This window comes from Phacochoerus africanus, chromosome 1, assembly GCF_016906955.1.
Source record: "Phacochoerus africanus isolate WHEZ1 chromosome 1, ROS_Pafr_v1, whole genome shotgun sequence".
Taxonomy (NCBI): Eukaryota; Metazoa; Chordata; class Mammalia; order Artiodactyla; family Suidae; genus Phacochoerus; species Phacochoerus africanus.
The window spans coordinates 86,355,542-86,382,309 of record NC_062544.1 but is presented as its reverse complement, the minus strand read 5'-3'; positions in this window follow the sequence as shown (position 1 = coordinate 86,382,309).

Below are 26,768 nucleotides of genomic sequence, written 5' to 3'. Positions count from 1 at the left end.
TTCTTCTGCCAGAAGCCACAGAGGATCTTTCTCTGATCTTGACTCTTAACAAGTTAGTGAGGCTCACAAGTGTAAAACACACAAAAGTGTGGGGAATCTCCTAGTGCTGGCCCTACAGGATCTCTTTTCCCCATTTTTTTAAAGCTTTATTAAAGTATAGTTGATCCACGGGGTTGTGATAATTTCTGCCCTACAGCAAAGTGACTCAGTAAATACATATTACACATACACTCTCTTTCAGATTCTTTTCCCACATAGATTATCACAGAATATTGGGTAGACAATTCTGAGGAACAAAAACTAAGCAGGAGGCATAACTCTCCCAGACTTCAGGCAATATTACAAAGCCATAGTCATCAAAACAGTGCAGTACTGGTACCAAAACAGACAGACAGACCAATGGAACAGAATAGAGAACCCAGAAAGAAACCCAGACACCTATGGTCAATTAATCTTTGACAAAGGAAGCAAGAGCATAAAATGGGAAAAAGATAGTCTTTTCAGCAAGAATTGCTGGGAAACCTGGACAGCTGCATGAAAATCAATGAAACTAGAACACGTCCTCACATCATGCATGAAAATAAACTCAAATTGGCTGAAAGACTTAAATGTAAGATAAGACACCATCAAAATCCTGGGAGGGAATGTAGGCAAACATTCTCTGACATTAACTTTACAAGTGTTTTCTCAGGTCAGTCTCCCAAAGCAACAGAAATAAAAGCCAAAATAAACCCGTGGGACCTAATCAAACTGACAATCTTTTGCACAGCAAAGGAAACCAAAAAGAAAACAAAAAGACAACCTAAAGAATGTGAGAAAAACTTTCAAATGATGCAACTGACAAGGACTTAATCTCTAAAATGTACAAACAATTTATACAATTCAACGGCAAAAAAGCCAACAACCCAATTGAAAGATGGGCAAAGGACCTGAAGAGACATTTCTCCAAGGAAGACATACAGATGATCAACAAATACATGAAAAAATGCTCAACATCACTGATTATTAGAGAAATGCAAATTAAAACTACTGTGAGATACCACCTCATGCCAGCCAGAATGGCCATCATTAAGAAGTCCACAAATAACAAGTGCTAGAGGGGGTGTGGAGAAAAGGGAACCCTCCTGCACTGTTGGTGGGAATGTAAGCTGTTACAACCACCATGGAGAACAGTATGGATATACCTTAGAAAACTATACATAGAGCCACCATATGACCCAGAAATTCCACTCTTGGCCATATATCTGGACAAAACTTCCCTTAAAAAAGACACATGCACCCTCATTTTCATTGCAGCACTATTCACAATTGCTAAGACATGGAAACAACCCAAGTGTCCATTGACAGATGATTAGATTAGGAAGAAGTGGTATATATATACAATAGAATACTACTTAACCATCAAAAAGAGCAAAATAATGCCATTTGCAACAATATGGATGGAGCTAGAGACTCTCATCCTGAGTGAAGTAAGTCATAAAGATAAAGACAAATACCATATGATATCACTAATATCTGGAACCTAATATATGGCACAAATGAACTTTTCCACGGGAGGGAAAATCATGAACTTGGAGAATAGACTTGTGGTTGCCTAGGGGGAGGGGGAAGGAGTAGGATGGTTTGGGAGCTTGGGGTTAACAGATGTAGACTATTGCTTTTGGAATGGATTAGCAATGAGATCCTGCTGTGTAGCACTGGGAACTATGCCTAGTCACTTATGATGGAGCATGATAATGGGAGAAAAAAGAATATATACATGTCTGTGTAACTGGGTCACCATGCTGTACAGTAGAAAAAAAATAATGTATTGGGGAAATAAAAAAAATACAAAAAAAAAGAAAATACAAAAAAAAATATTGGGTAGAGTTCCCTGAGCTATACAGCAGGTCCTCACTGGGCAACGAATCCATATACCAAGGCATACATATGCCAATCCCAATACCCAGTCCATCACCAAGACTCCTTCCCCACCTGTCCTCCAGGACTTTTTATTTCCCTCTCTCTCTTTTTGTCTGTGTCAGGCCTGTGGAAACTCCAAGATCAAGGATCAGACCTGAGCTACTGCAGCGGCAATGTTGAATCCTTAACCTCTGGGCCACCAGGGAACTCCAGGTGTTTTCATTTCTTAAGCTCATCCCAGTCAGTCTACAGCAATTACGTCAACTGCAATGTATGTGTTCCTAGCAGCTTCAGGCCCTAGTGACTTCTGATCCTGATAAGCTTTGAGTCTCTGTATATGTATCTTTCTAGTGTTTTTTTGGAGGGGTAGGCAGCAGTTTGCCCTGTGGCAATTGTCTGATGGATCTAAGTAGAGTTGATAATTTTCAATTTGTTCTTTTTTTTTGTTGTGAGGTAGACCCCAATAGTAATCTCAATGAATTCTACTATACTTAAATATACTATACAGTGTTGTAAAAACTATTGAAGATCATAACAAATGTTTTCAATACAATATTCAAATCTTTTAAAACCTTTGTACAAATACCAGCTTTAGTATAAAACTGAAAAATATTGGTTCAACTCTCTTTTGAATGTAGAGGCAAATCTGATTAAACAATTTTTTTTGCAACTTCTTTTCCTTTAAAATCTTTTTGGAGAAGCATCTTGGCCTTTCCAATACCTTCTTTACCACAACTGAGAAGATTTTTATTTCCAAGTCTCTGTAAATTGATTGATTATAGTGCTGGTCCCCAAATGGATATTCCACATATGCTTTCAATGAATGGATAAATATTACATGAAAACTCTATAAGGGGAGTAGTGAGAGGTATGTAATAAAAAGGACAAGGCCATTGTCCTTCAGGGTCTCACAGTTTCATGGGGAGTCATCTACAAACATAGCAGACAAACCCAAATCAGATTGTGATAATTGCCACTGTAGAGAAACAATCACACTTCCATAAGTGTGTGTGGGAAAGAGAGATTAATTCTAAAAGACAGTGTTTATTTAGATTATGGTTTAAGAAATAGAGGGAAATGAAGCTTTCTGACTAAACTTAATTTCACAATTACCAGGAATCATAGAATTAGATTTGCACAGTGGTCTATCAGAGACTTCGTTATTGCCAATTAGATTATAGAACCTCTTTAGAACACTTATTCTAGATTCCAAAAAATTGACTCTGGAACCTGAATTTAGCAAGACTTTATCACTCTAAAGGTAGTATCTTGTCACTTTTATGGCAAATAGAAAATATCTTTGGTATCGTATCTCAATGTGCTTAATTACTCTAGCCCTTCCAAGTCTCATTTTATGTTTCTGAAGACTCTAAGGAAAATTTCACATGAACACTTGTCTTTTCTGGATCTTTTGCCCTATTCACTGCGGCTAGTGCCTCCTTGACCCTCAGTGGTGTGGCATTTCTCTCCTACAGCAGAATTGTTTTCTCCATTCAAAAAGAGAAAAAGTCTGTCCCCCACACCTGTGTGGCCCTTTGTGAAATGAGCTCTGGTGGCTTGTACTTACATGTTCCTGAATCTCTCTCTCTCTTCTTATCTCTTTCTCTCTCTCTTTCTCTCTCTCTCTCTCTCTCTCTCTCTCTCACACACACACACACACACACACACACACACACACACACATTTTCCTTTCTTTTTAGCCTTCACATGAAACTATGTAGTTTGGAAAGGGGACCATATTCCAAGACATATTCTGTTTTCATTTCCCATTTCCTATGAATTTTCCCATTACTCTCCTTCAGGCAAACACACTCTCTCCTCTCCCAAACCTGGCCAAAAAATTTCTCTTCCAGATTCTGGAAACTTAAATCATCAGTTTCTGAGATATGTCTGATCACTTCTAACTCCCGGTGTAGGATATGAATCACCTTTCACAGATTCAGGAAGACAAGAAAAATCTTCATTTTTATTTTTATTTTCAGATCCTTCCTCCATGGTGATTCTCTGGGGCCTTAAGCCATGTTTGAGACACAGGACACTGTCTCAAGGGCCCCCGGAATCTCACTGTCCAAACATATCTTCTCTGAAGACTTGCTGTTTCCTCAGTCTGCTGTCCAGGAGATGCACATGCCCCACCTCTGCTTGCATGATCTGCAGATACTTCTCTCCTTTCTCTCCATTCCAACCTCAGTCCCAGAGGTCCTTCTTCTAGGGGTGTGTGTGTGTATGTGTGTGTGTGTGTGTATCTGTGTGTGTCTGTGTGTCTGTGTGTAGTGGGTGAGTGTCCCTTAGCCCACTCCTATATGTCTGTCCCAAGCTACCCCACTTTTTTCTTCCACCTGTCCAAACAACATGTGATTTCCTGAAGGCTTGGGAAACAGAGAACCAAGATGTTGTCTGGTTTCAGTCCTGTAACATTTCTCCCCTGAGGCAACCTGCAGAGAAGCCTGTGCTTTGAAGGAGAGGAAGGGAAAGAGGCACAATGTAGGGATAATCTAATCCCAAAATCTACCTCAAGAGTTATCCAGCTACATCAGCTTTGACTCCAAACCTAGGTCCTCTACTACATTTTAAAATTGTAAAGACTTTAGAAACAACCTACTTTGATCCATGATGAGGAAAAGGAGACATAATAAAAGTGATTTAAATGAATAATTCTGGTTACTTTTTACTATGTAACAAACCATCCCAAAACTTAGTGGCTAAAAACAATAGCAATATTAATTATGATTATTATTCTTATCTCTAATGGTCCTGGAGTTGACTGAGCTCAGCTAGATAGTTGTCACTTGGAGAATCCACAAGGTTGAGTCAGATAGTGGTGCCCAGAACACCTGAGGGATTGTTCATTCACATGTCTGGGGATGGATGCTTCCTGGTGTCTCCATCAAGTGGGGTCTGAACAGTTGGGGCTCCTTTAGCTTCTTTCTCTATCTTTATGTAGTCTTTTTATGGCCTCTCTCCATCAAAATTGTTAACCTCATGCCTCAGGGTTTCAAAGGTACATGTTGAGAGAGAGTGAGAGATAGAGAGAGAAGAGAAAAGGAAGGCCAGGAAGGGAAAGAGAGAAGGAGGGGGAGAGAAAGAACCAGGTGAAGCTACAACCCTTCTGAGCTAGCCACTAAAAGTAAGTCACTAAGATTAAGACCAGCCCTTCCCTTATTCAGTGGTGAAGAATTAAGACTTTACCTGTTGATGTGAGTGTCTAGTCATTTTCAGACATGTTTTAAAACCAGTTGTATATCTTCTTCAAAGGATGTAGGGATGTGGGTCAATTCCATTTCTTCAACATCTCATATCATATCCAGATTCCCATTTCCAGTGTAGAGTTTATGCCTTTAATATACATGATGGTTGATATTACATGAACATTTGAGATGTCCAGTTATTTGGTTGACCATTATTTCTGGGTGTGTCTATGGGGGTATCTCTTGGAGAGCGCAGCATCAGTTGGAGTAAAGAAGACACTCTTCCCCAGTGTGGGCATCATTTTATCCATTGACAGCCTGAAGAGAACAAAAAAAGGCACAGTGAGGGAGAATTTGCTTTCCCTAACTTTGGACTGGAACTTATACCATCAGCTGTCATGGTTCTCAGGCCTTCAGGCTCAGACTAGAATGATACCACCAGCTTTCCTGGGTCTCCAGATGGGAGATGGCAGAATGTGGGACTTCTCAGCCTCCATCATTCATGAGCCAATTCCTTACAATATTTCTGTCTCTGCCTTTCTGTCTCTATATCTCTCTGTATATCTTTCCAATATATATATATATTTTGTTTCCCTGTAGAACCCTGACTAATATATCTTTCAAACTGGAAATTTTCTCTTTGCTTTTAAAGTCAAATGTATCATTGGCTTCTTTATCACTTAACATGTGAAGTTCAGCCAGCCTCTCTCACTTTCTTGCCTTTTCCCATTTCCTGCCATTTTCTCCAGAGTTAAAATGATTTTCCAGACTCTTAAAGTACTTAATTCATTCATTTTAAGCATTTCAAGATTAATTTTAAAGATACCATATTTCACACAGTACTATAGAAAATGATTTTTTAAATGGCTACACTTGAGACATATGGAAGTTCCTGGGCAAGGAACTGAATTCGAGCTGCACCAGTGACCCTAGACCACAGCAGCTGCAGCAATACTGGATCCTCCAATCCATTGCACCAGGATGGGATTGAATTCGCACCTCCAAAGGGACCCAAGCCACTGCAGCTGGATTCTTAAAGCAACATAGCAGGGACCCAGATTTTTTATTGTTTGAGTAAGAGATGGAAATTATCCAGGAATACTGTGTCTGACCTAGGAGAGATAAGGCTAGGCTTCATCTTCCTAGGAGGCATTGTTCATTCACAAAGAGATATTGCATACAAAAGGCACTCTTGGGAAGGCAATAGCTAGGAGTCAACTGCAGATTCTCCAGAAGTGAAAAATGAAGTGTTTAGCACAGGGCTGTTCTGTGCTCGAGAAGTGTCACAGTGCTATTTTTCCTTACCCATGTTGCACATGGGTAATCAGTCTTAGCCCTGCACCTGGAGGCAGCCTCAACACCATGCCCTACGAGGTACTACAAATAAATCAGTCTGGATTGACATACAAGATAAAAAAATTTTGCCCTCTTAGACCCACATTTTAGACAGAAAGAAATGAAATCAAGGTAATGTTAAGAAAACAGTGGGTGTGGATTTTGCTTCCAAAACTTACTGATGACAGAAGACATCTTTATAGTAATGTGTAATTGTGGTTTTAAGACTTGCATGAGACAGTCCCACCAAAGGGTATATCCAAGAAGTCAATAATCACTTGCACTAATTGTAATATGTGGCACCTTCAAATTATTATGTCCTCACCCTCTAAGAGATGAATCACTTTGGGTACACATGGGGACATAGCTTTCTGTTGTCCATTGGTTTACTAACACCTACATAACCTGTCATCATAAATGACATAGAAATCTTCTAGCAGCAAATAAATTGATGTCATTGTGGCAAATATGATTTTGTCCTCAAGACACTTCCTTTCCAGACTCCCTTTACTTCTCAGATTTCTTTTGCTTCTCTGCATCCATACCTCTGGCTAGAATTTAGTACATTGAAGAGGTACAAAATCAATGATGATGTGACACAGTAATTTTTAATTTCATACTCTTCAACATACTTCAGAAGAATAAAAAGAGAAATTCAGAAATGTTTTACAAAGCATATTGCATATGTCATTCTGGGTACATACATAGTGTCCTGATGCTGCAGACAACTGCTTGGTTGTTCATTTTATTAAAAAAAAAAAAAAACCTTGGATCTCTTAAGAGCTTAAACTGAACCACATTTTGATTTTAATATTTAGAATATCAAAAAGAACATTTGGCAAGCTTGTGATTATTTCTAATTGCCTTAGAGAACTAGTGTTCCAGGGAGGGGTCTGATAAGGAACAAAGCATAGAGAATCGATTTTGTATGCTATTTAATTGGATGCCAATGCCACACTCAAAAGACAACCATTCTATGTAATGCCAGCACCTCTACAGAGGGGATGGTAGAAGAGAAGAGATACCTGGGCAACCTGGTGTTCCAATCCCTGTGGAAGGGCTCAGGAACACATGCTATCTGGGTATGCACATTTATCAAATGATTTACACAATTTTTTTCCTAGCATATATTACAGACATGACACAATTACTAGATTTATTAATGCCTTGTTGCAGGGACTAGAGATTTCTCTATGTGATGGACTAATGCATATTGCATTAACTCTGACATCTGGGGCTCTACACCCACCCACATAAAGAGATGAACTGAAACAAAACAATGCAACTTTTCCTTTGTCTCTATACAAATCTCTTCCTTCCCTCTCCACATCTTGCTCTTTCTCTTGCCCTCTTAAGCACTCAACAGGCTTTTCTCCACACGGAAAGCAAGAAAATGTTTGATTTACAACCTCATTTTGTCCCTGCTTATATTTCACCTTCCATCTTCACATTTCTTATTGAAATCAAGATGAGTGGGGGGAGATGTATGAACTGTCTATTTTCCTCTCAATCTTTCAGGTCTTTGGAGAAGCACCAATCACCATTCAAGTTGTCAAGAATTCTATAAAAATCTAGGAGTAGGGCTCAAAGGAGCACAACAGCATATGGTTCTTACATTAGACCTGGGGTCTGGGGGCCACTTCATCTTTTGGTGGGACTAGGAGAACAGGCAGAGGATATGATGGTCAAATGCCTACAGGGATCATTGTCCTCTCATCACACCTGCTCAAATCAGCGCCTTCTGCCATCATGATTCTTGTTGCTTGAGATTCCTCTGTTGGCAGTACTGTTCTGTTGCTACCTCCCACTTTTTTCTTGTGGTTCAACACTTATGCCCTAGGATCTTGCCCCTAAAGTAAATGTGTAAGGCAGGTATTTCAATGTCTCAGGTAAGGCTCTCAGTTTCATTTGTTCATCAAGTTGCCTAAGGAAGCATGTCATGTTTTTAAAAAATAAGAAAGCATGCACTGTCATAGAGATGGACACAGGTATATAGCCTCATTGTCAGAGAGACAATGTCATAGTAATCGGGAATTTGTTACTTGTGTCCAGTCTAAAAGGGGAAGTCATAGCCCTAGCCAGTTTGTTTCTGTAAAAGAATACATATCCTAATTTTCCAGATTTTTTTTCCAAAAGAAGATAGAAATATGGATTTCCATGTAAATGTTTCCTATTTACAAACATTGGCAACTAATTCACTTTTTATGTAAAGCGTAGTGCAAGGCAAACAAAACCCACTTGTAGGTATGATTAGCTCCATGGGCTCACAGAGTAACTCTGGATTTAGGAGTCTTTCTCTCAATTCATATGCCAGGAAATGCCAGAAAAGTTTTTCTATAAGTTCAGACTCTTCAAATAGCTTTTCTTCTTCAGAGAATTGCCTCTTGATCTACTTTTGCTGAAAACGTTACCCTCCGACACATCACCTCACCTGTTCAATATCAATTCACCAAATGTTTGAGTATATCTGATAAATGATATACCATACAGGACAGAGTGAGAAATGCATAGAAGTTACTGGGAATGGATGAGACTGCTACAAATTTGATCCAAATTAGTGGTGACTTAAACAAGGTATTTATTTCTTACGTCATGCTCAGGAGATAGGTCAGAGATGTTATAATATCTCTTCAATGTCAGGGACCCAGAATCCATCTATCTTGTGGCTCTGTTACCCCTGAGGTGTGGACCTTGACTGCACAGCCCAAGATGTTTCATTATCTACTATAGTCGAGTAACACCAAGCTGGGCTACAGTAACAAATTAGCTCCAAACCTGAGCTGTAAAGGATCCAGTGGCCCTTCTCCTTGTTGATATATACCTGGATCTAGTAACCTCCAAGAAGAGAAATGGAGAAGACACAATGTCTTTTAGTTGGTTCTTTCTGGAAGTGGCATAACTCACTCTTCAATCACATTCTGTTAATAAGAGACAGTCACATGGTCCCATCTTATTGGCATGGGAGGACGGTAAATAGAGAGGGTCAAACATACAATTGGTAATATTCTTTGCTACACCACCTATTCATATGCCATCTAGCAGGAATATGAATTGGCAAAGGGGAAGGAATGCCCAGAAAGTTCATAACCAGCATTCCTATTCTGTTGTATAAATCTTTATCACATGGTTACTCTTAGCTACAAAGGTGGTTGGCTAAGAAATACAGTTTTAATTCTGGGTGGCTATACGTGTAGCCAAAACCTAAGATTCTATTAGGATAGAGAAAAAGGAGAAAATAGACACGGGGAGACAACGAGAACATTTTGCTATAATAAACCTGATATGGTCTTTGCCCCAAAGGAACTTTAATGTTGAGTAAAAAATATAGATGTATGTACAAATGATTATATTGAGGTTAATTGTGTTCTCCTTTAAAAGACAAAGTGCTATAGGAAGCATAAAAAGTTTAGGGGGGAGGTAATCCATTTATGATAACAATGAATCAAACAAGTATAATGAGTTAGAGAAAAAATGTATTCTTCAGAAAATGATGAGGTCCTAGGAAAAGTCCCACTAGTCCAATCAGGGAAGTCTTCAAAGCTGAGGAAACAGAACTGTTTCCCATGGGAAGAAAGTGAGGAAGAGTCACTTATTGGCAGGAAAACCTGTATCTTGTTTTCTTCCACATGGTCCAAATTTAAACTTATAATTCCAGAGTATTACTGATAGCATATTATTTCAATTTCAAAATGTCCTGATTTGGGCAATAATGACTTATTTAGTAACTCTAGCGATTAGAGGCTGGGCTTTGGGAAGATACAAGAGAATGTGGGGAGGGGAGTTGGGAAATGGTAGAAGGCTCTATGGTGCCCAATGTGATTTCTTCCCAAGGTATTACTGACTTCAGGATATCCTGAATATGACTGGGTTTCTTATGGAAAAGAGTGAGTGGATAAAGTCAGTATCCTAGATGGAATAGAATCATTCCAAGATGGCAGTGAACAGAGGATCAAAAACTAGGAGACTGGAAGGCAATCATTTTGGAAATTTGCAGAAATCCTGGGGGAAGTTACTAGATTTCACAGTGGTGAAACTTAAGGATGTTCCAAGCATCATTCATGTTCCATCCTACACTTTGTAACAGATACCATCTAAGCAGAGTTCTGAAGGACACTTTATCCGTTGAATTGGCACTCCAATTGGGGTCTGTATTTCCAGAGGCTAGGAAGTGTCCTCATCAGACCCTCAAATATATTGGTAACTCCCCTACAACTTTTTATATTCATGTTTATTTTAAGAGCACAACCTAGAGCCTTCCCAATGTCTTCCTTCTCCAGATAGGATTACACAAGCTACACCACACCAGTGCTTGCTACTAGTAACTTCCTTCTCCACTGCTCATCTTATCATAGCTGATTTAGACAATAGAATGAAAATGAGAAAGCACTAATTTGAGGCAGGTTTGCCCACATGACAATGAAAACAGGTAAACAAACAATGAACTGGCACACAGGGGGCCTGCGTTGAGTTTTCATTTGGAATCATGAACAGTCTTTGAGAAAGTCATTTCATCTCCTTGAATTTGAATTTATGTATTCCTGAAATGATGTTTGGACATCAGATTAGTTCTTGCTAAATGCATCCCACAAAATGCTTATTCCACGAGATGGAATAGAAACGAAAGTTCCCATGGAGTGTATGTGAAACCACATCACACCTTGAGAGAATTCCCATTCTAAGAATTCCTGCTTAATTGTGTCAAATCTACCGTATCCCAAATAATGTCTCTGTTGCTATTTCACATTAATAGAACCAAGCTGGCTCCATAATTTGGATGCTTTTGTGGATCAAATATTCTCTCTTTTCATTCACTTCCTCCCATTTGTATCCATATGGTTTATTTCCAGCTCTCATTTCTTCTGGTTATGCCTCAGATATGTAATGTTCAGAAATTATTACCTAGGTGGTCCGGGGGCAGCTTTACCTAAATGCTTTAGGCATCTTCCTTCTCAAGGTTACCTTCTCTGGGCTTTCTTCAACTTAATATATAGAGCATACTTCTAAATTTTCAGCTTTGTTTTCTGGATTATACCTTCGTGTATTGAAATAAGATTTTCCTATTCTTCATTTTGCATTTTAGCCTTTTTTTTTTTTTGAAGGGGTTGAATCCACTCCAAAAAAAAAAAAGCTTATTTTTTGACCAATATTTTGCATTTTTTTCCTTTTAGGATATCTTTCCAAGCTCTTCCTTCTTTCAACATTTTTTTCTCTGTAGATTATATGAGGCTCCTGTTGGGGTCTCTTACTCAGCTGCAGTTGACATTTTTATTCTTGTTGCATTATTTTGCTATTTTGGTTAGGAGTGGATAGTGAACTTCATAGATTATCACACTACTTTCCCCTCCAAGCAAGGTCTCAGAATCACTTTTGGAAAGACCAGGTGATGAATTCTTGAGAACTTTTCAGGTCTTTTCCATAATACATTTATTTCAAATAAGTGTTTTATTTTTGTTTACAAACTCTGTTAATAGATAACCTAATTATTGATTAAGGGCTTGTCGTATAGTTTTTATTACCCTAACATCAAGGGAGTCTTCCACATGTAGACAGAGATTTTTCTAAAAAGAAATTACATGTAATCTTCTGGTTCGTAACAACATCCCATATGCTTATTCAGACGATCTTCCCCTCAAGCTAGCCTAAGAGAAAACTTTGAAAAAAGGAAAATCTGTTTTAGGAAAAATCATGGGCTTGTGTTACTGTAATCAAGTAATTTAACCTTCAATGTTCATTTCCTCAACTGTCTAATGGGCATAATAATACTTTTTCTATTAAATGGCCTATTTAGTTTGAACAATATACAATTATTGATTTTCAACCACATTTGAAATGCAAAAATGGAAATTTCATATTTTCAACCCTACTTCTAATAAAATGAGCCAGAGTGAGTCATTAATAAGAGTTTATTCTCTTAGCTGACACTACAGCTCCCCAGTAAGGCACTCTTCTGCTTTTTCTCTCCTTAGGTCCACACATTCTCTCTATCCTCTTCTATCAAAGCCAGGGAACAAGAGACCGAAAACAAACAAAAATCTGAAAATCGTGATTCATCCACTACATTTTAATGAACTTTTTTTCTGATAAAAATTAATGCATTTTCTGTAGAAATTAGGAAAATACAAAATATTCCACAAAACTCTTATAATAAACCATCATCTATCAGCCCCTCAAATTCATTATGAGCATTTCCTAGATAAATAGAAAGATATGGGAATATAACATGCAAGTAGGTGGGGGTAGGAGAGTGTTTTCAGTTTTTAAAAATAAGCATATTTTATAGTTACTATTTTGTAGGATTTCTAAATTTAATATATTTTTAACTTTTTCAATGCCATCAATTTTTTTACATATCTCAATGTATTTTTAATTGTTGCATGACATTTCATCTTAAGGGGAAATTAAATTTATTTAAAGCATTCCCTGTATATTTATAGATTTTTTTGTTTTTACAGAATATATCATGAGAAAAATTCCAATAACTCAATATCTGCACCAGTTCATAATTCTTTGTTAAGGATCCACTGGGTGGAAATTTTTGGTCAAAGCCCCCCAAATTTAAGAGCTTTGATAATTTAAATTGGCCTACAGAAAGGTTGCAGTAGTTAACACACCCAAGTGTGGTTCATGCAATTGTTTATTTCCTGAGACCAGCAATTCTCAAACTTTTTGTTCTAAGACCCCCTTTCTCTCTGAAGAATCACTGAGATTCCCCAAAGATCCTTGGCTTACGTGAATATTATATATGTATTATACATATATATATATATTAAAATATTATAAATGTTTCTATACATACAATTAATTAAAAAATAACAGTACACTTACCTATTAAAGAAAGTAACATTACAAAAAATAGTTATATTTCTCAAACTAAAAAAAATCTCTTTACTCTCTGGCTTAAGAGAAGGTTGTTGGCCTCTCACTTCTACGTTCACTCTCCCTTTGGTTGAAATACATATGAAGAAAGTCCTGATTCATACAGAAATTTGCCTGAAAAAGGAAATATTCCAATGGCCTTTTCAGACAACTATAGCTATTTTTCTTTGATACTCCCCAAATTATACAAATAATAATTTCTTAAAGGTTAGTTGCAATCTGGAATCAGAAGTCAATGTTTTATACTCTGTTAGGTTAAAATCCAATGGCCTATCTTGATCTGATGGATCTTTTACTCATTCGTGATTATATAAAGCATATATTAAAAAATCTTGCTTTCCAAATTTATGCAGATCTTCCAATCTTTGAGACACTTCATTACAGAATATTAAAAAATCACATTTATTAACATCATTGGTCACATCAGAAAAGTCTCTAAGTCCTGGGGCACTGTCGAGGAAGTGTTGCTGGAATGCTTGAATTTTATGACTGACCCTAGATACTGTCAGTTGTTTTCCTTGAAGCCACAGGCTCCCTTCATTTATCTTCAAGACAATATCTGCCAAAGATACAACTTTGCATACCCACATTTTATCTGTCCATCATTCTTTCAGGTGAAGATGGTGGTCCTTGAATAAAAATGGCTAAAGCAGCTCAGGTGTCAAACTCACACAATTACTTTTTTTAAAGTGACAATTGTCATATGAAGTAAAAGGACTTTAATATTTTTTCCATTTCATCACAGAATATTAAAAAGATCCATACTCAAGGTTGAGATGTAATGAAATTAGCATTTTTACTACTTTACCAAGGACTTTCTTAAATGAAACTGGCTTTATTTTTACTGCAACTTGAAGTAGGTAAAAAATACAACTACTTTCAGTACAGTTTTTTTTTTTTCATGGTCTTAATTTGTTCTAAGGTTTGGTTGCTTTTGCATAATTAATGCAAGTATTAGCACAGTGATAAGGCATATAGTACCTTAATATTACTATTAAAATAATTTTGGCTTCATAGCCCCCTGAAAAGGAAAGAGTGGCTTTTGCTATCATATTATTATTATAAATATTAAAATTCTTCTTCCTATCCTCTCTTCAATGAATGAAGATAGGAGTGGATTAAAATAGTTAACACCCCACAATACTTAACATTTAATTCTACTTACTAGTATTCAAAAAACAAAAACAAACTTCTTAACTGATAGCACAAAGATACCATAAAGACAAAGGTTTTCAGATTCAAAGAGGAAAGAAAGTACACCTACATTTACTTTAAAAAATTATTATTTATATATTTAAAGTACAAATTAGTTTGGTACAGAACATCTCATGTCTGTTTTATTTCCATATCCCTCAGACTGACAATGGGATGCCTATCAATTAATTCATTTAGAGAGCCATACACCACAAGAAATAAATTATTTGTCCTCTGGAGCTTGTCACAAGGGGATTTTTAAAAAACCATTAAACAGAAAGACAATTGTTCATCTTAGAAGGATGAAAGGCCAGTTCCTCCTCTGCAGCTGATAGTTTCTTAGTAAAAATGTTACCTACTCTGTATGGTGTTTTACAAGTTATAAAGCATGTCCCTTACAAGTTACTTAGCTCATTTGAACCTCACCTTTCTTACATGTGAAACTGGATTAATAGCGACACTTTGTGAAAAAACATTGCATATATGTTTAGCACTTTGCCTGGCACCTAGTAGGTTCTCAGTAACTGTTCATGGTAGTTACAATATTAGTAGGAGGATCAGTAGAGAAAAGTATCAAATGCAAGAGTTGGTGTTTTAGGAATTAGTAACTGAGGTCTGGCAAATTGAGGGGACACTTCCATGGTCACCCAGAAGGCAGGGATGGAACTGATCTTCGGACTCATGAAAATGAGCTGAATTCTTTCACTCCATGATCTAAATTCTTCCTTCTGTATTACAGCTGTACTTCTAGGGCTCTCAGAAAGTATTCTCAGGCCTCCTGTTGGCTTAATCTCCTAACACCTAATGGTGGGCTTCTCTCAAACAACCTATATTCCAGGTAATATCCCTTAGTATTCAGGTATTGGTTCCAGGACCACCCTGGGATACCAAAACCCATGGATGCTCAAGACCCCTTTTCAAAAAAAATTTTGGGGGGATGTAGTTGACTTATAATGTTATGTTGGTTTCAGATGTACAGCAAAGTGAATCAGTTATACATGTACACATACCCATTCCTTTTCAGATCCTTTTCCCATATAGGTTATTACACAGTATTGAGTAGATTTCCCTGCGCTATACAGTAGGTCCTTGTTACTTATCTATCACCAAAAAGTCAACAAACTGTAAGCGCTGAAGAGGGTGCAGAGAAAAAGGAACACTCTTACACTGTTTTTGGGAATGTAGATTGGTACAACCATGATGAAGAACTTATGGAGGTTCCTTCAGAAATTAAATATAGAACTACCATATGAGCCAGTATTCTTGTTCAAGTCCCTTCCTTTTAGAAAACAGCAATAGAATTCCATCCGTGGTTGGTTGAATCCAAGGATACAGAACTTGCAGATACAGAAGATTGAGTCATCTTCTAAACAGGGCTCCCCTTCCCCATACATTAGTTTGATATTTCCAGATCCCTAACAGAAACAGTATATTTACTTGTAAACATGGGGTAGCGAAGTGTTAATAGCATGAACTCTGGAGTGAGCAAACCCAAATCAGAATCCAGCTTTCTGCTTCTTATAAGCATGATAGTGGGCAAATGGAATCGTCTCTTCTTGATCTGTAAAAAGATGAACTTCTAATATTTGCTTGATGGAACTGTGGTGAAGATTGTTAAATGAGACAGCATTTGGAAACAGCTTAGCTCAGGAACACAGAGCCAGGCACACAGTGAATGGTAAATAAATGACTATTTGATGATTAACTCTCACAGAAAACATTTGCTCTACTGGGTCCTGATTTTTAGTCTGTTAGACTAAATAGCTTTGCTATTTTCCTCCTTATTCAGTTCCCAGACACGTCACAGAATTATAAGAGTATTAAAAACTCAGGTCTATCCCTACACAGAATTTTCCATAACCCTCTTTCTGCTTTGAGCTCCTAAAGCTATTTCATAGAAAAGTGACCTTATTTTTAAACAGAGGGGGCAATTGAAAATCAGTGAACGGACTTACCCCCTAATGATTTTTTTCTCAGACATAATTATAATAATTAGCATTATAAAGTGCTAATTATCTTTGGACACAGAGGACCTGTACACCAGAGACAGAGGTTCGCATTAAGTAAAGTGGATTTCACTTTCTTCAGTTAGGAGGTTTCTCTATTTTCCTCTTCGTAATGATGCAAAAGATACTTAGTACACCAAACCTCATTTAAAAACTTTTCCTAGTTAAGGAAACTGTTGTTTATCCACAGCCAGTCTCCATATTGAACCTATGTAAATACAAAGAAATTGTTCCATACTCATGTCTTTTTGTTCAGTGATTTTTCTGTAATTGTGGGCAAGTACCGAGAACCTGGGAAGAATCCATAGCTGTAAAGATCACAAGTTTCTTGCTTAGATGGCAGATCATTCTGATTAGCATACGAATTGGCACCTTCCTAGGCCATAAGTTTTGGAAACTCCAGTGGGGTGATTGTTGAATATATCAGACATATAGAAGGGAAACTCAGTATGGGGGATGTAGAAGCTCAAGCTGAACAGGACAGAAGGATTCATGTGTGCCAATTATTAAATTTTACAGAGAAGAAACTGAGATATAGGACTACATGGTAGGAGAACCAGAATGGAAAACTCGAGCTGCTGATGCTTTCAGCGGAATTTTGTTCACACTGGTATAGGTTTTAGGCTGGAGGATTTTCATTAAGTTAAGTCAGGGTCATGTATTGAAGTGTAGGAAAGGGTTATACTAAGGAATGAGGCATTGGTGTAAGGCAATGAAGAACACATACTTCCCTCTGTCATCTGTTATCAGCAATAGAATAATTGTTAATATTATCTAGTCCTTGCTTCATTAGCACAGAGACATTGGCTACTAAGGCAGAGTTTAAAACAGAATATTAGCATGCAAAGCTGTAAAGAGCCATGGAGAGTTTTTGAGGGCCCCAGACACCTACATTCTTAGCTCAAACCTTCTCCCCACCCAACATAGATACCTGTCTCTAGCTTCAGCCAAGAGATAACCTGTGATCCTTAAGCAGGGTCAGTCTCATCCACAGACCACTCCACCACTCCACTCATCTGGAAGTTCTCACCTGGATTAGGTCAAAATCTACCTCCTCAAAATGACCAACCATTCACTGGACCTGCTCTGAACATTGGAACACAAACAAAACAGGTCTTTATTTTTTTCAAGTTTTATTGAAGTATAGTTGATTTACAAGGTTTTGACAATTCTTCTGTACAACAAAGTGATCCAGTTATACATATACACATATCCATTCTCTTTCAGGCTCCTTTCCCCCATAGATTATCACAGAATATTGGGTAGAGTTCTCTGTGCTATACAGCAGGTCCCCATTTGCTAATAATTCCATGTACCTCAGTGTGCATATGTCATCCCTAAACCCGTCCATCTCTCCACCATCCCCAATTGTCCCCTTTGGTAACAATAAGTTTTTCAGTCTGTGAGTCCATTTCTATTCTGCAAATAAGTTTATTTGTATGCTTTTTAAAAAAATATTCCACATGTAATTTATAACAAATGATGTTTTCTTTCACTGTCTAACCTCACTTAGTATGGTAGTTTCTACCTCCATCCATATTGTGGCAAATGGCATTATTTCATCATTTTTTATGGCCAAGCAATATCCCATTGCATATATGTACTACAACTTCTTTATCTGTTCCTCTGTCGATGGACATTTAGGTTGCTTCCATGTCTTGGTTATTGTAAATAGAGCTGCAATGAACATAGAGGTGCATATATCTTTTTGTTGTTGTTGTTCTTTTTAGGGTAGCATCCACTGCACTTGGAAGTTCCCAGGCTAGGGGCCGAATAGGAACTACAGTTGCCAGCCCACACCATAGCCACAGCAACGTGAGATCCAAGCTGCATCTGCAATGTATACCACAGCTCATGGCAATGCTTAATCCTTAATCCACTGGGTGAGGCCAGGGATTAAACCTGCATACTCATGGATACTAGTCAAGTTTGTTAACCACTGAGCCATGAAGGGAATTCTGCATGTATCTTTTTGGCTTAAGGAGATCAAGTTCATATATTTAAATAATTGAAATTTTTTTTAAAGTAAGACTTATAAAAGACACACAAAAAAGTCTTATTTAAAAAAACCTATTTAAAAATATGAACACAATCCCCTTAAGTTTTCTCTAAGCCAGTGTTTCTTAAACTCAGCTGTATTGGAATCCCCTGGAGCATTTATTGAAACCCTTATCACTGGCTCCCAGCCCCAGACTGTTTGACTCAGTAGGTCTGGAGTGGTACCTGAGAATTGTTTTCCCAATGAGTTCCCAGATGATGCTGATCTTGCTGGTTTGAGAACCACATTTTTTTTTTTTTTGGTCTTTTTTTTGCTATTTCTTGGGCCGCTCCTGCGGCATTTGGAGGTTCCCAGGCTAGGGGTCTAATTGGAGCCATAGCCACCAGCCTACGCCAGAGCCACAGCAACGCGGGATCTGAGCCGCATCTGCAACCTATACCACAGCTCACGGCAATGCCGGATTGTTAACTCACTGAGCAAGGGCAGGGACCGAACCCGCAACCTCATGGTTCCTAGTCGGATTCGTTAACCACTGTGCCACTACGGGAACTCCTGAGAAGCACATTTTGAGGTCCCTATCTTCAAGCCGATCCATCCTCTCTGTTAGACATTTTGAGGCACACTTACCTAATCTAATGTCATTTCATTTGTCTTTTTTTGAATGCTCTAGAAATGTCACCTTTTAATTTTTTTTTTGTATTTATTCAAGCTTTCCTTAGTGGGCATGTATGATTTTTCTATTTGAAGGAAAATAAAGTGCATTTAAAAAATAAAGTTAAATAAAAATGTAATTATCAATATTAAAGCAAGATGACTAAAAATAATTTGTCTCATTATCATGTTTTCATAATCCTTATAAACTATGTTTTATTTGAACTGGAATGCATTTTCTAAGTAAATTATTTCATTTCCATCAGCAAACACTATGGTGATGGGGAAAACGTCTTTTTTGTTATTATTTTTCACATTATGGTGTTATGGAAATATGAGAAGGCCTAAAGTTGTTAGCAGAAGACCTGATTTTGAAATCCAGACACCTGGATTTCATGGAAATTGTGATGTGTTTTGATAGTTTGCCTCTAGACAACTTTTCAGTTTCCTAATTTTTAAATGACAATAAGGTAGTATTGCCTTTTATACTCTGTACCCAGAAGTATACCCAGCACAGTGGGTTAAAGGATCTGGCATTGTTGCAGCTGTTGGGTAGATTGCAGCTGTGGCTTGGATACAGTCCCTGGCCTGGGAACTTCCATATGCCCTGGGTGTGGACAAAACAACAAGAAACAAGCAAACAAGAAAACAATTCATGAAGAAAGCCATACAGAAAAAATGCATTTTCCAAAAATAGAATAGCTCCTTTGTAGCTATTCTCCACCACGTAGCCCCACCTCTGTTAAGTCTTTTCTTCCTCCTGTATTGAAAACCAAAAACTTTCAATCTATTATTTTAAGTACAAGGACTACTTATTAAACTTCAGTTTACTCTTTGGTACCTATGTAAGCTTGCTTTTTTTTTTAATTGATATATTTTGATATATAGTGATAATTCATTGATATATATGGGTATAATGTTTTGGGATGGAACATGCATGCCATCATTTTTCTATTTAAAATTAAAAGAAACATTTAAAAATTTTAAAATTTGAAATTATTTCTATATTTTTGCCAGAAACCTGTGGCATGCAGAAGTTCCTGGGCCAGGGATTGAATTGGTACCACAGTGATAACTGGAGTTAGTACAGTGACAATGCTGGATACTAATCTGCTGAGCCACATGGGAACTCCAAATGAAACATTTTTTTAAAATTTAACAACTTTTCCCTTAGGAATAAACTTTTCAGGAATATATAGAAGTCATTAAGTGAGATATAAGTGCATATTTAAAATGCACAGCAAAAACACATGATAATTTACTCAGGCAGAGGGATGAACTTTGGACCTCCTTTGTCTGATTACTGGGCTGAATCAATTCTTTATCCCTTAGTATTTCTTTGGATCTCTTCTTTCTTTTCAGACTACAGGTCAAATATTTGCAGCTGAGTGACACTCAGCTCTGTACAAGATAGGCTGGCTGGATGAGCTGCTGTCTCAGACAGTTTTAAAATGTATTTTCAGAATGTCTTCAGACAGTTATTTTTCCTCTGTTCAATTTTGCTCATCTTCTTACTTAACTTTTCAAGTGCTACTATTTCCTTTTTAAATGTGGTATTGAGAAGTGCAAACATTATTGGAAGAGAAAGTCTTACTAGCATAATTGTGCATTATCTTCCTTTTATATTGCAGATGGAAAACATTAAGCCTAGGGGGAATAGAAATCTGCTCAATCAGATATTGATAGTACAATTTCCTTTAAAAATACTTACCTGTGGAGAAGAAAAATACAGGTTTTTGAGAAGTGGCAACTTTCCATCATTTTTAAAAAGAGCCAAATGACATAGGGAGTTAAAAATCGTGTCTTCTGGGAGCCAGACTTCCTTGCTGGTTCTATCCTTTCTCTTTTTCAATTTGATATTTTAGTTAGGAATTTGGGCAAGAGGTAAGAGGGAGTCCTCCTATAAGTGATATATCAGAATTTGGGGATCAGAGGAGTACTTGGAAAGAACACAGTACTCTTATCTCATGGCTTAGATTATGTTCTAGTCACAATAATTACTTACCAAAAATTTAACAGTTTTATTAAAGCATAATTGACAAGCAGCAAACTGCACATATGCAAAGTGTTCAATTTGATAACCTTGATCTATGCATTGCCAAAATCAAGACAGTGAACACATCCATTAGCTCTAATAATTTCTTTACCTCCAACCCTGATCTGAAACAAACACGTACTTGCTTTCTGTGACTATGAATTTGTTTCTGTTTTCTAGTGTTTTATGTAGGTGGAATTATATTGTATGTACCTTTCATTATCTGGTTTCTTCCATTCTGTATAATTGTTTTTTGATTCATCCAGGTTGTTGTATGTATCAAGAGTGCATTGCTTTTTATTGCTGATTAGTCTTTGCATGGACATATGCTTTTTATTCATTTTGGGTAAAAAATAGAAATAGGTATCTATTATTTTTAAAGAAGTTGCCAAACTATCTTCTAAAGTGGTTGTATTTGAAAAACAAAACAAAAAAATTTTAGCAAAATACCTTAAATAATGGTTTTTGAGATAACAGACAAGGTGGATGGGTAATTTAGTCTCTGTCACTCCATTTTCTCCAGAAACAGAAGAATGATAATTATTTTCCTTCTTTTTATAGTCGCACCTAAAGCTTCCCAGGTTAGGGGTCAAACTGGAACTGTAGCTGTAGGACTTCACTACAGCTACAGCAATGCAGGATCCAAGTCCCATCTGCAAGCTATGCTGCAGCTTGTGGCAACACTGAATCCTTAACCCACTGAGTGAATCCAGGGATTGAACGTGCATCCTCGTGGAGACGATGTCATGTTTTTAACCTGCTGAGCCACAATGGGAACTCCCAGTTATTCATTTTAATTAAAAAAAGAACATTCAAGGGGGACATGAGATTTCAATCTTTTTCTTTTCCTTTTTTTTTTTTTTTGTTGTCTTTTTAGGGCCACACCCATGACATATAGAGGTTCCCAGGCTAGGGGTCAATCAGAGCTATAACCACCAGCCTACGCCAAAGCTACAGCAACGTGGGATCTGAGCAGGGCCTGCGACCTACACCACAGCTCACAGCAACCCCAGATCATTAACCCACTGAGTGAGCCCAGGGATCGAACCTGCATCCTCATGGATGTTAGTTGGGTTCAGTGACCAGTGAACCATGACGGGAACTCCAAGATTTCAGTCTTTTTCAAAGGAGGATGTGAGACTTGACTTGAAGAGATCACATAAAGAAGTGTGGACAAAACTAGAGTTTTACTCCATTGCTGTGTCCTCAATGATTTATATAGAGATCTGAAATTTCATATAACTGAACATATTTTAAGTTTTATAGGTGATCACTTTAACTCTAACGATAATTCCGATTAACAATAACCTTCCAAAGTGACAACTTTGCCAGGTAAGAGGGAAAACAATTTTGCATGATTTCCAATATGAAGTTATTTTAATAGACTACTGATTTAATTTCCTGAGTATTTCTTTCAACCTGGAATCCTTGCAGAAGACTTTGAAAAATACAAACATTCCACATTTTCCCTTCTCTCTAAAAATGTGATTCTTACAGAATAAAGATGTTTCTCAGACATGAAAGTAAATAAGCAAAATTTTGGGGACTTAGAAGTTCAAAGGAAGTGAAATTTAGGGATCTGGGCTCATCAGGACTTTGGGGAGAAGTGTCTAGCTTAAGTCCCCTGACAAGAAATGACTAGACACTGATTAGAGAAATGGCTCTTAGCTCATCTTAGTAAAAACTCTACATGGGTAGAATATAAGTACTAAGACTCTTCATAAAAATGCATGTTTGTCATTTTTTTTCCCAGTCTTATGTCTTTTTAGGGCCGTACTTGTGGCATATGGAGGTTCCCAGGCTAGGGGTCTAACCAGAGCTGTAGCCTCTGGCCTGCACCAGAGCCACAACAATGCCAGATCCGAGCTGTGTCTGGGACCTACACCACAGCTCACAGCAATGCTGGATCCTTAACCCACTGAGGGAGGCCAGGGATGAAACCCAAAACCTCATTGTTCTTAGTCGGATTCGTTTCTGCTGCTCCAAGACAGGAACTCCGCATTTCATAATGTTGATGCCCACCTCATTTTCCTCCATAGCTCTTCCTACTTTGCCCAAAACCCCACAACCAAATTTCAGGGTATCCATATCCTTTCAGACAGGATTTCTCTGTGTCTGACTACTCTTAGACACTCCTAGATACACTTCTACCCATATACACACACACACACTCACACACACACATATATATACGCATGCTTCATCTTCAATCTTGTTTCTATAAAGGTGGTTATCTCTAATTTGGATTGCAACTGCCAATGATGAAATCCATTTAATCAAATAACTGTCTCAGAAATTCCTAAAATCATTGTTGTTCAAGTCTTGACATATTGTCTTCATTAGCCCAGTTGTGTGTCCATCATAAATCCCATCAAAGAGCTGACTGTTTTCTCCTCACTGCTTTGAAAGTCTAACTTGAATGTTAACTAGCCCAACAGTAATACAATTCAGATTGTTAACAGCAACCTCCAGACTCAGAGTCAGTTCAAATGACCATTATCTGGGAAAATGAGACAGAGTGAAAAGCTGTTTCTTATTATGATGCTTAATTTACAAATTAAAAGCTCCTCAAACCCTCATTTCAGAGTTAGTTCTATTCGAAAGATAATAAATATTGTTCTAAATAATAAAATTGTTTTAAAATATAGAATAGCAAAGTAATAATACTTAAGTTGACAACTTTTTAAAAGTTTTTACAACAGTAATTCTATCAAAAGTGTTGGGGGCATTATTAACTTATCAATAAATATGTAGATTAATATAGCATATACTTAAAAGTTTTACTTTAAATACTGCATAATATTTATATCAGATCCATCTTTCTAGATTATGAGAAGATCTTTGCCTTTAAACAAGTAGATGTATTTGAGATTGGAATGATTAATGCTTCTACAATATAAATATATATGTGAACTAAGATCATATAGAATGTCAAAGATTCTGAATCATGATTCTTGCCTTACTGGTCTGCAGAGGTTCAGAATTATTATCTGGGGAGAGTTCACTTGTTATACCAGTATTTTTCAATTTTCAGAGATTGATACATTAATTTTTGTGGCAGACAGGATCTGAAATAGACTTCAAATCCCCCTCTTCCTGGTATTAACCCTTCACAAAATTGCTTCCACATCAGTGTGCACAGAACCTGTCATGTGCTTCTGCCAATAGAATGTGGTAAAGGTAACAGGGCATATGTGATTACATGCATGTGATCACTTATAATAAGATTGTTACACTTGTTTTACAAGAAAAATTCTCTTGCCTGCTTTAAAGAGCAAATTGCAGTGTTGGGAGCTTCCCTATGGAAAGGGTCACATGGCAAAAAATGTACAGCAATCTCCTTTTAATAGCCAGCAAGGAAATGGCCCTTGGTTTCACAGCCTGCAAGGAACTGAATGCAGCCGAAAATCAAATGAGCATGGAAATGAATCCTTCCTCACTTGAATCTCAGATGAGACCACAGCCCTGGCTGACACCTGGACTGTAGCCTTGTAGAAGACAGAGCTGAGGCATACTTGGATCCTGGGCCCACAGAAACTATGAAAAAATAGGAGTGTGTTCTTTAAGGGGCTAACTGTGTGGCAATATGTTACACAGCAACAATTATTACAATGTATAATAAAATAAATTTAGAAAGTGGCAATTCACAATTTAAAATATGAATTGAAAGAGTAGATGAATAGAATAGAATAGACTAAACTGGAGAAAGTATAAGCATATTTCATTAAAATTTTATTTTAATTATATCGCTATGCTATACACATTTGTGTCTATATTGGGTCAAAAGGTAAATGCATTTTTAATGTTGATCATGGTAAAAAAATTGATTAAAAAAAAACTCTGGAAAATCCCCTTGAAGTTTTAAACTTGTATATTCTCATGTATCCATGAACACTGTCTGGGAATCCTGCAGGAGTTTAGGAGCAGCCATGAGAAGATTGGAATATGGATGATTCTCATCACATTCAGAGGATTTTAGATCTTGAAGGAGGAGGGTGATATCTGGAGTAAATTGCACAATTACCCAGTGGGTTCAGTAGTAGATTTATAAACATATGGAGACAAAAGTATGCGAGAATTGAAGTTCTATATTAGATATTTTTTTCCCCAAAGCGTAGTACTCATTTCACAGGTGGCACTGTATCATTTTAGTTTTGACATAGACAATTTAATTTTTTTAACCTTTAAGCATTCATCTTAATGAGTATTCAAAAAGTGCCAATGCTACTGCTTGCCCTCAGGACCAGTGTTAAGAAGTAGTACTTCTTTTCAGCAGAGCATTTCATGCCTTTTTGATGGTATTCGAATAAAGCAAGCACGAGGAAGGTAATTTGCTACTGCCTGAAGTCTGGGAGTCGGGCAATGCTTTCACAGGCCAAACTTTGGTTTAACAAAAAATGGAAGCCCAGAGAGGTTAGGCAGACCTGCCTTGCTCACTGTTACTCCTGAGATCAAACACTGGAGACAAAGAAGGTGCCATTGCCTAAGTTCACGAAAGTGGTAGACTCTCTGGAATTAGATGCTTTCTACGGTAGGGAATGTGTATGTGATTGTGATGTGGGTAGAATATGAGGGGAGATGTCTGGTGTGAGTATGTGTGTTTTCTGGGGATTCCTAAATCAGACATTGCAAACAAGATACCTAAGGCATGTTTCTTGCCCTTATAGTTGATAAACTGATGAAATTATTGATTATTAGAAACTTCTTTTGAGGGTCATGTAGAAGATACAAAGGAACATTGGCTATTACATCAGAAGACGAAGATTCAAATTCTAACACCACAATTTGTTGGCCCTACAATCTTGAATAAGTAAACCTCTGCAAACTTCATTTTCATGATCTATATAATAGAGATGAGAGTCCTTTCTTCACTAAATTGTGCTTTAGTCAAGATTCTCCATAGAAGTAGAACAAATAGGGTTTATATGTGTGCATGTGTGTGTGTGTGAGAATATATATATACACACACATACATGTATATGTATATGTATGTGTGTATATAGGGAACTCCTATTATGTATATATATTTCCCTTCATGGCTCAGCAGTCAACAAACCTGACTAGGATCTGAGGATGTGGGTTCGATTCCTGGCCTTGCCTGGTCAAGGATCTGGTATTGCCTTGAGCTGTGGTATAGGTGGCAGGTGTAGCTTGGATCCAGCATTGCTGTGGCTGTGGCCAGCAGCTGTAGTTCAGATTCGACCCCTAGCATGGGAACTTCCATATGCCATGGGTACAGCCCTAAAAAGCGAAAAAAAAGTAAAAATAAAAAAGAAAGATTTATTTTAGGGAATTGACTCATGTGATTATGGAGGCTGGCAAGTCCAAAATCTGCAGGGCAGGCTAACAGGCTGGAGACCTGCAGGTGGTCAAGTCCAAGGCCATCTGCTGCAAAATTCCCTCTTGCTTGGGGAGGTCCACCTTTTTTTCTGGTCAGGCTTCAGCTGATTGAATGAGGGCCATCATGTAATAAGAGGAATATACTTTACTCTAAATTCACTGATTTAAATATTAATCTCATTCAAAAACACCCTCACAGAGGCATCCAGCATGGTATTTGACCACAAATCTGAGCACAGTGG